This window comes from Cavia porcellus, unplaced genomic scaffold (genome assembly GCF_034190915.1).
Source record: "Cavia porcellus strain 051 isolate PalLab524CR breed Dunkin Hartley unplaced genomic scaffold, mCavPor4.1 scaffold_2, whole genome shotgun sequence".
NCBI lineage: Eukaryota > Metazoa > Chordata > Mammalia > Rodentia > Caviidae > Cavia > Cavia porcellus.
This window is the reverse complement of record NW_026947485.1, coordinates 74,343,760-74,356,378: the sequence shown is the minus strand read 5'-3', so window position 1 is coordinate 74,356,378 and position 12,619 is coordinate 74,343,760.

Below are 12,619 nucleotides of genomic sequence, written 5' to 3'. Positions count from 1 at the left end.
AATAAAACCATTTCTATGAAAGAAATTGGAAATGTAATTAAGTCCTTACCTACAACGGAGAGCGCAGGCCCAGACAGATTCACTACAGAATTCTACAAGAAATACGATGAAGACTTAATGCTGACACTCCTCAAACTCTTCAATGAAATTGAAAGAGAACCAATCCTTCCTAAATCATTCATGGAAGCAAATATTACTCTAGTATCAAAAACTGAGAAAGACCCAACTAAAAAAGAGAACTATAGGCCAATCTCCCTAATGAACACAGATGCAAAAATCCTCAACAAAATATTGGCAAATAGGATGCAGCAAATCCTCAAGAAGATTATACACCATGACCAAGTGGGATTCATCCCAGGCATGCAGGGATGGTTCAACACACGTAAGTCAACAAATATAATCCACCATATCAATAAAGACGAAAGTAAGAATCACATGATCACTTCTATAGATACAGAAATTTCTAAGGTCCAATACTAATTCATGATAAGAACCTTACAGAAAATTGGAATAGATGGTCTTTTCCTCAATATGATAAAGGCCATCTATGACAAACCAACAGCCATCATCATATTAAATGGCCAAAAATTGAACACCTTTACCCTAAAATCAGGCACAAGACAAGGATGTTCCTTATCACTGCTGCTATTCAATATAGTATTTGATATACTAGCCAGAGAAATTAGACAAGAGAGAGAAATAAAAGGGGTAAAGAAAGGAAAAGCAGAAGTTAAATTATCATTATTTTCAGATGACATGCTACTCTACATAGAAGACCCCCAAAACTCCATTGAAAGTCTCCTAGATATAATAAATAAATTCAGCAATGTAGCTGGATACAAAATCAATACTCAAAAATCAATAGCTTTTCTATACACTAACAACAAAATCACAGAGAAAGAAATAAGAGAACCCACAACCTTCACACTAGCATCCAAAAAAATGAAATACTTAGGAATTATTCTCATGAAAGAAGTGAACGATCTATGCAGGGATAATTATAATACCTTGAAAAAAGAAATTGAAGAGGATCTCAGAAAATGGAAAGACATCCCTTGCTCATGGCTAGAAAGAATAAATATCGTGAAAATGTCCATTCTCCCAAAACTGTTATACAGATTCAATGCAATCCCAATTTAAAATACCATCAACATGCTTCATGGATCTAGAGAAATCACTCCTAAAATTTATCTGGAACCAGAAGAGACCTAGACTAGCAAAGAGAGTTCTAAGCAGCAAAGGCAAGGTAGGAGGCATCACAATCCCTGACTTCAAGTTTTTCTACGAGGCAACTGTAGTAAAACTAACATGGTACTGGAATAAAAACAGAGCCAAAGATCAATGGAATAGAAGATACAACCACAACTACAAACACACTCAATCACCTTATCTTTGATAAAGGGGTCAAACATGTTTACTGGAAGAACAACAGTCTCTTTTAATAAATGGTGTTGGAAAAACTAGCTCTCCATATGCTGAAAACTAAAACTTGATCCATGTCTATCACCATATACTAAATTAAAATCTAAATGAATCAAAGATCTGAATATTAAAACAAAAACACTAAATCCATTGGAAGAGAAATTAGATAAAATCCTTGAGGACATAGGGGTAGGTAGAGAATTCATGAACAGGAATCAAACCACACAGGAAATACTTCCCAGAATCAATAATTGGGATCACATCTTATTTAAAAGTTTCTGCTGCCAAAAGGAATCTCCAGCATAGTGAAAAGAAAACCCACAAAGTGTGAAAACATCTTATTGAACTGTCTCTCAATCAAAGGACTTCTGTCTAAAACATATAAAGAATTAAATCCATCCCCCAAAATTCAAAGACCCAATCCAAAATGGGCAACTGAGATGAAAATGCAATTCTCAGATGAACAAATACAAATGCAAATAAATACATGAAAAAATGTTCATCATCATTTATCATTAGATCAATACAAATTAAAACTACACTGAGATTCCATCTCATTCCTGAAAGAATGGCAGTATCAAGAAAACTACCAACAATAAATGCTGGAAAGGCTGTGGTGAAAAAGAACTCTCCTGTGCTTTTGGTGGGAGTGTAGACTGGTGCAACCACTGTGGAGGTCAGTCTGGAGATTTCTCATAAAGCTGGGATTGGAAGTTCCATTGTTCCAGCTATTCCACTTCTGGCCATATTCCTAGAAGAACTGAAAGCATCATACCACAGTGATATATGTGCACCCATGTTTATAGCAGTACAATTTGTAATAGCCACCTAAGTGTCCATCAACTGATGCATGGATAAAATGTGGTATTTTTATACAATGGAGTACTACTCAGCTATGAGGAATGATCACATTGAGATATTTAAAAATAAATGGCACAGCTTGAGACCATACTCATAAGTGAGGTAAATCAAACTCACATGTATAAATACTGAATAGTCTTCCTAGTGTAAGAAATGGTAGGAATACATAAAGTTTGTGATAGTCATGATTCTCCATTAAATGGCTTTGAAGATTTATAATGTTTTCATTCATAACTTCAAATGGTTTTATTCTGGGTTGTTTCATTTTATTGTCTGTGAGAGTATGAACAGCTATTTTGAAGAAAACAAGACATTATAATAGCTAGTGCTTTTAAAATATCATCTTGTTTTGAAGTCTACCAAGCTTTTGTTCTTCTGTCTCCATTGATTTTATCAGCTGTGTCTTATTGGATTTTATTACATGTTGATAGTATAAAGAAAAATTTTTATGCCAAGGAGATAATATAGTAACCATTGTTCGTTTTCTGTTGGTTGATTCTGAATATCCTGTAATACTTTCATTCTCTTGAATGGCTTTATGCTGTTTTGTTATGTTTGATGCTACGGTGTATGAAGGTATCCTCAAATATTTCAAGGAAAGAGACACTATGCTAGCTACTGTTATTTTGGGGTGTCTTGTGGTAAAACACTGAGTTGCTTAAGTGGTTCTGTTCTGACCTGTTTTGTTTGTTCTCCTTTATCTTAATCTTTTTTTTAAATAAAAATTAAAAAATGATGGAAATAAAAAATACCCAACTTAGGAAAAAAATGAATCCATGAATCAGAATCAAACAAAACTCCAAGAATTTAAAACCTCCACTGAGAGTATGTGCAACAGATTGAAATAAGGAGAGAGTAGAATTTCAGATCTTGAAGACAGAATTGTAGCTGGTGATCAAGAAAATAAAAATCTTAAAAACAACAAAGACTACAAAAAAGTCAGTCCAACAGGTATAAGGTGAAGCAAAGAAGAGTAACATAGGATTGATTGGGGTCAATGAAAAAGCTTGAAAGTGCACAAAAAATTCTGTAAAAAATTCTTCAGAAAAATAATGGCAGAAATCTTTCTAAGCATGAACTAAGAATGTGGCATAAAAATAAATGAAGTTTATAGAACCACAAACAGTTATGACCAAAACAAACTGCATCAGAAATTCAACATAAGAACAGAAAATTAAAAGGTGTTTGAGAAAAAAAAAATCACCTCTCAAGGAAAACCCATCAGAATTATAGCAGACTTCTCAATATAAACCCTACAGTCAAGAAGAGTTTAGAGTATTTTAAGTCCTGAAAGAAAACAACTTCCAATCCAGATTGATGTCCCCTGCAAAACTATCTTTAAAAGTTAATGGAGAACGATTGGGATTTAGCTCAGCAGCATAAGCACCTGCCTTGTAAGCACACGGTCATGAGTTCAATCCCCGGTACAAAAAAAAAAAAAAAGTTAATCGAGAAATAATATATTTCTATGACAAAGAACAACTGAAGAAATTCATGACCACCAAGCCAACCCTACAAAGAATACTGAACGATATTTTAGACAGAGAGAAAAATGATCACAATTACACAAACAACAACAGAAAGAAACCACCAGCAAGAGCAAACAATTAAATGGAGGGGAAAGGAAAGAAAAAACAACAGAAACATAAAATGACAAAGATAAGCCAATATATATCAGTTATGGTCATCAATGCAAATGGCCTCAATTCACCAATCAAAATAAATGCATTGGCAGAATGGATTGAAACAAGATCTAACAATATCCTTCATATAAGACAAACATTTAACTCAAAAAGAAATTCACAGACTGAGAGTCAAAGATTGGAAAACAATACTCCATGCAAAAGGAACCCAGAAAAAAGGCAAAGGTAGTTATTCTGTTTGTAGACAATGTGAACCTCAAACCAAGAATGATCAAAAGAGATAAAGGAGATCACTACATATTTGTTAGGGGAAAACTAAGAGGAAGAGGTAACAATCATAAATATGTACACAACAAATGGAGGAGCACCGCACAATATAAGACAATTATTAATACATACAACAAATCAAATAAGCAACAACACAATTGTAATGAGAGACTTTAATATCCACTGTCACAAAGAGATAGATGAATTAGACAAAACATTGGCAAAGAAATAACAGAAACTGAATCAAACCTGTGAATAAATGAACTTAATAGATATTTATGGGTGTTTTACACAATGACATTAGAATATATATTTCTCAGCTGCACATATAATGTTTTCTAAAATAGACTATACACTAACCCTCAGAACATGTATAAGTAAATGTGAAGAATTAAAATGATCTTGTGCATACTATCTGACCATAGTGCAATGAAATTGGAAGTTAATGGCAAAAGAAACTACAAAAACTCTATAAATACATGGGAATTAAATAACAACTTCCTAAACAACCAATAGATCACAGAAGACATAAGGTAAGAAATTAAATATCTGCAACTAAACAAGAATGCAGATACAACATACTGGAACTTACAGGAGGCAATGAAAGCAGTTTACCAGGGATCAAACTCATGACCTCACGCTTGCAAGGCAGGCGCTTATGTCACTGAGCTAAATTCTTAGCCCTGAAAGCAGTTCCAAGAGGAAAGTTTGTAGCAGTGAATTATCACATCAGAAAAATAGAATTAGTAAAGATATGAAATCTAGTATCACACCATAAGCTTCTAGGAAAGAAGAACCAGAGAAACATAAAACACACAAAAGGGATCCAATTACAAAGACCAGAGCAGACATTAAGGCAATGAGACTAGGAAAACAAAACAAAGAATTAATGAATGAAAGAATTGGTCCTTTGAAAGAATAAGTAAAATTGATAACCCCTTAGCCAACCTTATCAAAAAAGAAAAAATACTCAAATCCATGCACTGAGGAACAAAAAGGGTGAAATCACTACAGATCCTTTGGAAAAACAGAAGATGTTAACACCTACTTTGAAAATCTTTACTCTCATAGGTTGTAAAACACAGAAGAAATGGACAGATTCCTGAATACATATGAATTGCCAAACCTGAATCAAGAAGATATAAAAAGTTCAATATCAGCTAATGAGATTGAAAATGTAATTAAAAACTTACCAACAAAGAAAAGCCCAGGCCCTGATGAGTACACTGCTGAATTCTACAAGAAATTTAGTGAAGATTTAATGCCAATACTCTTTAAAATATTTAACAATATTGAAAGGCAAGCAATACTTCCCTACTCATTCCTGGATGCAAGTATTTTTTTTATTTTAAAAAGGAAAAAAAGCACAGAAAAATTAAAAGATAATCAAGCAAACAAACAGAAACAACAAAAGCCAAATGAAAAGTATTACCCTGATACCAAAACCAGAGAAAGAGTCAACCAAAGAAGAAAACTAAGGTCAGTCTCCCTAATGAACATGAATGCAAAAATCATCAGTAAGATACTAGCAAATAGATGCAGCAAATCATTGAGATGATGATAGAAGATCCCAAAACTCCATCAAAAGATGTCTTGATTTAATAACCAAATTCAGTAGCATAATTGGATACAAAGTCAACACTCAAAAGTCAATAGAATTCTTGTACGCAAACAACAAACTCACTGAGAGAAAAACTAGGGAACCCACACCCTTCACAACAGCACCTCAAAAAATGAAATACTCGGGAATCAATTTAACAAAGGAAATAAAAAATCTATATATTGAAAATTACAGCACTCTGAAAAAGAGATCGAAGAGGATATAAGAAATAGAGAGGAAAATTCAAACTTGCTCATGAATAGGAAGAGCCAACACTGTGAAGATGGCCATACTCCCAAATCTGTTATACAGATTTTATGCATTTGGATCAAAATGATATTAGCATACCTCACAGATCTAAAGAAAACAGTTCTAAAATTCACTTGATAACACAAGAGACCTAGAATAGCAAAAGTAATCTGGGACAACAAAAGCAAGAGAGGAGGCATAATAATCCTTGTTTTGAAATTATAATACAAAGCTACTGTGATAATATCAGCATGGTACTGGCAAAAAAGAAGACCTGAGGACTAATGGAACAGCTTAGGAGAGTCTACAAATGCATTCAGCCAGCTTATCTTTGACAATGAACCAAACATGTTCACTGGAAGAATGGTAGCCTCTTTAATAAATGGTGCTGGAAATACTAGCTTTCTACATATCGAAGACTAAAACTAGACCCATGTCGATCATCATGCACTAAACTAAAGTCAAAGTGGTTCAAAGATCTAAATATTAAAGCAGAAACACTAAATCTACTGGAAGGAAATTATGAAGAAATCTTGAAAACATAGGTGTGGGCAGAAAATTTATAAACAAAACCCAAACAGTACCAGAAATCCTTTGAAGAATCAACAGCTTGGATCATCTCATCTTATTAAAAAGCTTTTGCACATCAAAAAAATCAGAGTGAAATGACAATGCATAGTGTGTGAAAAATTTTATCCAGTTGTCCCTTTGATAAAGGACTTAAATCTAGAATATATAAAAAATTGAAAAGAATCATAACCCCAAATTCAAAGACGTAATCCAAAAGTGGGCAGCTGAGATGACCATATATTTCTCAGATGAAGAAATACAAATAGCAAATAAATATATGAAAAAATGTTCAACATCATTAGTTATTTGAGAAATGCTAATCAAAACAACACTGAGATTCCATCTTATCCCAGAAAGAATGGCTGTCATCAAGAAATCAGCCAATAACAGATGCCACAAGTGCTGTTAGGAAAAAGGAAATCCTTCTCCACTGTTGGTGGGAGTGCAGACTGGTGCAACCACTGTAGAAATCAGTGTGGAGGTTCCTCAAAAAACTAGGATTACAGGTCTCATTCAACCCAGTTATTCCCTTTCTGGGTATTTTCCCAAAAGAATGAAAAACAGCATCCAGCAGTGATAATATGTGCACCCATGTTTATAGCCACACAATTGTAAAAATTAAATCTTGGAGATAACCCTAATGCCCACCAACCAAGGAATGTATAAAAAAGATGTGGTACTTTTATACAATGGAGTAGTACTCAGTTATAAAAAGAATAATCTTGAGGCATTTTTAGGGAAATGGATGCAACTTGGGACCCATTCATAAGTGAAGTAAGTCAGACTGAATCAATTTGTGTAATATAAAAATTTTCAAAATTTAAGACTAAATCTTTAAGCATCATATTGTATTCCTAATGTGAGAAGCTGAAAGACTAAATAAGATTCAAGATGTACAATAAATATTGGGAAATGGGAGGAAACTGTTCAAAAGAAAAGAGAAAGTAGAATGGGGAAAGGAGAAAAGAAGGAAGGGGAAAGGCAAAATAAATAATGATAGATACACAAAATAGTTAAGACAGTTATATCACTAATTGCTAATAGTTCATTGAAAAGAAAGGTTTGTGCCTATATTTTTTGATCAGTTTTACATGCCTGTATCTTATAATATAAGCAACTACTGCGAAGGTAACAATCTGTGACATAGTAACCTCTAATACTCTTCTACAATCGTTTTTGAAATTTTGTACCATTGTTTGGTATTTTTTTCTTTAAAAAAGAAAGTTCTCAACAAATAGGGAGAAGAAAGGAACATCTTCAACCTTACAAAGCATTCATGGAAAACCTACATGTAATATACTTACAGGTAAAGGCTGCTTCCCTTTTAAATTAGAAATAAATCAAGAATTAAGACTTCTGAGAGACCAGAGAACATGGCGGACAGACAACAGCAACTACCAGAGGCTCTCTGAAAGGTTCGGCTCAGAGGCCAGAAATAATGCGGACTAGGGAGACACGAATCAGTAGAGATATGCTCTGCTGACTCAGGAACGAACTGGGCTGAGAGAATCCAACTTGGAATACAGTCCTGGCGCTAAAATAGGAACAGAAAAATCTCGGTGTGGAGGCTCGACTCCGCGCCATCGGAAACCGGTTTGGATTTCCCGCCGTGCGGCGGCCGGCTATCTCCACAGCGGCTCAGCAAGGAGAGACGCGCCGAGCTCTGGGAGCGCCGAGCTCTGGGAACGGGAGAACGGAGTCGAAAAAAAAAAGGACGGACAGAGGTGTACACGAAAACTGACTGGTGGCGAGGTGAGTGAGAATCTGACCCCCCACCACAGTTTGACTCTAGCGGAGATCTCTCTGGGCGCCATTCCCCTCTCGGACGGGATTGGAGAAAAGTGCCTGGCCTGAGTGACGCTGCTGGCGGACTCTCTAGGCTAGACTAGCCTAACCCAGATCCCAGAGCCGGACGATGGCCCGGAGGAGCGACTGACTTCCGCGTAGGCTGCCTCCTCCGACTCCCTGGTGCGCAGCGGTGGGCGGGAACAACTAGCCAGCGCAATTTGATCAGGCTGTGGCTGACAGGCAGGGAAGCCGGGCCTCCTTTGTAAGATTGCATTTTATAAGGAACAAAAAATATGGGGAAGGGAAGCAACAAAAAAAGCTCCTCGGCCCCCAATCCTGAGAAACAGGCAATAATGGACGCCGCACCAGTATACATTAAGCACCATATTGAGAGCCTCATAGACCAATTCAAGAATGAAGTTATCAATGATCTGAAGCTAGAAGTATGCAGAATAGTTAGAGAAATGCTAAACACCACCCAGGAAAAAACAGATGGTGGAATGGAAGAACAGAAAAAGAGGGGAGAATTGCTTGTTGGAGAAAACAGAGAAAGCATTGAGTATGTGAAGCAGGTTCAAAGGGACTATCAAGAAATTAATAAGTCTATACAAGACTGGCATAACAGCTTGAAAGAAACTAAGGACAGACTATCTGAACTGGAGGGCAGACTTGAAATATGGGAGAATGAAATGAAAAACTTCTTAAAAATAACAAAGAAACAAACAGCAATAATACAAAGACAAGAAGATGATAAGAGGAGCCACCACTTAAGGATTAAGAACATAGAAGAAGAAGTAGGGACACAAACAAATGAATTACAAAAGCTACTCACAGAAATAATCCAGGAGAATTTTCCTAATTTAGCAAAAGGTAAAGATACTCAGCTGTATGAGGCATACAGGACCCCAGCTACCTACAACCCTAACAGAGAAACACCCAGGCATATAATAATAAAAATCCCAGAAATTCAATACAAGAACAGAATATTAAAAGCTGTAAGAGACAAGAAACAGATCACTTACAAAGGAACACCCATCAGAATTACAGCAGATTTCTCTTCACAAACCATCAAATCACGAAGAGCATGGGGGGAAATAATTCAAGCTTTGAAAGATAATAATCTCCAGCCAAGATTGAGATATCCTGCACAACTGTCCCTGGAAATTGATGGAAAAACGAGGTGCTTCCAGGATAAAGAGGAACTGGGGGAATTTGCAACCACCAATTCAACTCTACAGAAAGTATTGCAGGATATTCTAAAAAAAGAAAAATACAAAGAACCCAGAAATAGTGGCAGGGAGGCCACAACGAATGGAGCAGAGAACAAAATGAAGAAGACAAACTGACAGCTACTGACAGAAAAAGAGCTCAACAGAAATGAGACAGAGAAGATTGGATGATAGGAACAGCTATTTTTGAGAAAATGACATCTTAATAGGTAATGCTGATTCAGTACCATCTTGTTTTGAAGTCTCATCTAGCTTTTGTTCTTCTGTCTCCAATGGTCTAACCAGGTTGTATCTTATTGGATTTTGTTATGTACGTGAGTATAAGCAAAAACCTTTTAAAGACAAGGAGATTATACAGAGACCATTGTTCATTTTCTGTTAGTCAATTCCAAATACTCTATAATGCTGTCATTCTCTTAAATGGTTTTACATTGTTTTGATATACTTAATGCTACAGTATATGAAGTTGTACTCAAGGACTTCAGGGAGGGAGTCAATATGGTAACTATTTTTAAGTCGGAAATATCTGGTGGTGAAACACTATTCTGCTTAAAAGGTTATGTTTTGATCTGCCCTGTTTCGCTGTTATGCCCTCTTTTTCTTTTTCTCAATCTCCACTCCATTATATACTTTTTTATTGTTATCCATTTAATTAAAGGGAAAAATATAGCAGGATATAATATAGTAACCCACTTTGACTTTCTATTTTCTCGATTTGAAGCCCTGTATTACTCTCACCATCTTGTTTTTGACTGAGGTTCCTCTATTCTGTTTTGCTGAATAGTATCAGGTTCGAAAGTTTAGGCATCAGCTGAGAAGATAATGAGATTCATTATAACGCCCATTCTCGTTGACTTCTATCTACTTTTGAAGACCTACAATACCTCCAATGTTTTGGTTTTGTCGGTTTTATCCTTTACGGTTTTGTTCAATAGTATTACAACTAACGATATAGGCAATTCTATTAGAAATAGCGGGAGGCATTAGGGTAACCATTGTTGATCACCTTGTATTATGTTTTTATATTATCTATTATATCCACCCTTTTGACTTGACCGATTCTGTTCTGTCATGTCACATTTGGTTTTACTCTCTTCCAAAAAAGCAATAAGAACAGTGGGAGCAATGAAACCCAAAATGTGTAATAGTCACTGTACAAAAGAGAGGAAAAGAAAATGCTCTAAACTATATAACTGCATGTATATTTAAATGTATAAGACAGAAAATGATATCACAGAGTTCTAATGGATCATTGAACAGAACTGTTTGCAGTATCATTGCTGGAATGTCCACTCTACAAACTTTAATTCTGTGACTTGAACAATTATTTCTAAGATGGCAATATGTAATCTATTAACTAGTGATTTCCTACTGCGCATTTTTTTTCTTCTGTAAATCTGTATAACTTGTACCCTTCACTGTTTTTTTTTCTTTTCTTTTCTCCTTAAATAAAAATTAAAAAAAAAAAAAAAAAAAAAAAAAAAAAAAAAAAGAATTAAGACTTCTATTTAATATTTCTCTAAAATGTCTAGCTAGAGCAAGAAGGAAAGAGAAAGAAACTGAAAAATTATTAGAGAAGAATTAAAACTGTTATAATTAGCTAACAACATGATTGTGTAGAAAATCTTACCGAATCTATAAAATACTACTAAAACTAAAATAAGAGTTTAATGGTGTTGCATGATACAAAATCAATACACAAAGTTCTAACTTCAGGATGAGCTACTACTCTGGTGGTTCATGATTTCAATCCCAGCCCGTGCAACTTAATATCAAAAATCACCTTTCTATATCAGCTGCAAAATAAGAAATTAAAAGCTTAAAATGGCACAATTTGTGTAGTCTAAAAATTTTCAAAATTTAAGAATAAATCGTTAAGACTTTATAGATGTGAAAAGTACAAAATATTACTGAAAGAATAAATGAAACACAAGTAGAGCCATACCATGTCATGGGAGACATTATTAAGGTGTCAATTCTTCGCCACATTGTTTTACATAGTCAGTGTAATTCTAAGCACAATCTCATCTGAACTTTTCTCTAGAACTTGACAAGGTGATTTTAAAACTCATGAAATGTAAGTGATCTAGAATAGCTAAAACCAAATTTGAAAGAAGAGAAAAAGTTGAAATACTTGACTAAGACTTTTTGCTAAGAAACGGTAATGAAGACAGTGTGATACCATTGGTAAGATGGACAAAGAGATCAAGGAAACAGAATAGAAAGTGCAGAAAGAGCTCATCACACACGACCCTAAATAAATAATTTCAAATAAACGTTGGTCATAAGGAGTGTTGATGAAGATTGATGAAGATGTGAAACAATAGAAACTCTCATATACTTCTGATGGGAATATAAAATAATATGGCCATTTTGGAAAACAGTTTGGTAGTGTTCAAAAATTAAATATACATACAGTATGTGACTCAACCATTGAACACTTCTTTTCCTATTTAAAAAAATATGCTCATAAATCATATGAACATTTGTACACAAGTGACATACCACACCTACTTTTAATACCCCTGAATTAGAAACAACTAAAATATGCATCAACATGTGAGTTGGGAAACACACTGTGGTATGTCCATTCAAGAGACACTCATTGTACAAGAAAGTAAGCTATTGATACATGTAACAATCAAGATAAATCTCAAGACCACTGTTATATAACACAATTTCGACAAAATAGGGCATGAACTCGGTGGGGAACAGTTAAGCCATGGCGGAGCCTGAGATTGGTAATTCCTTGACACTAGAGCGAAGCCACTCCCAAGGACACAGAGTGCAAAGCAGACCAGGTTGAATGAGTTGATCTCTAGCTCAGTCGCATATCAACAGGTGTCTGGCCTTGGGGTTCTTCTTCTTTGTTAAGTACAGCATAGACAGCCATGAGAATGTTTCACTTCCAATGTTCCCAGCAAAATGCTAAGACCTTGCACATTTGACCTCATCACCTGCTTTTTCTTTTTCTTTTGTTCCCCTTCATT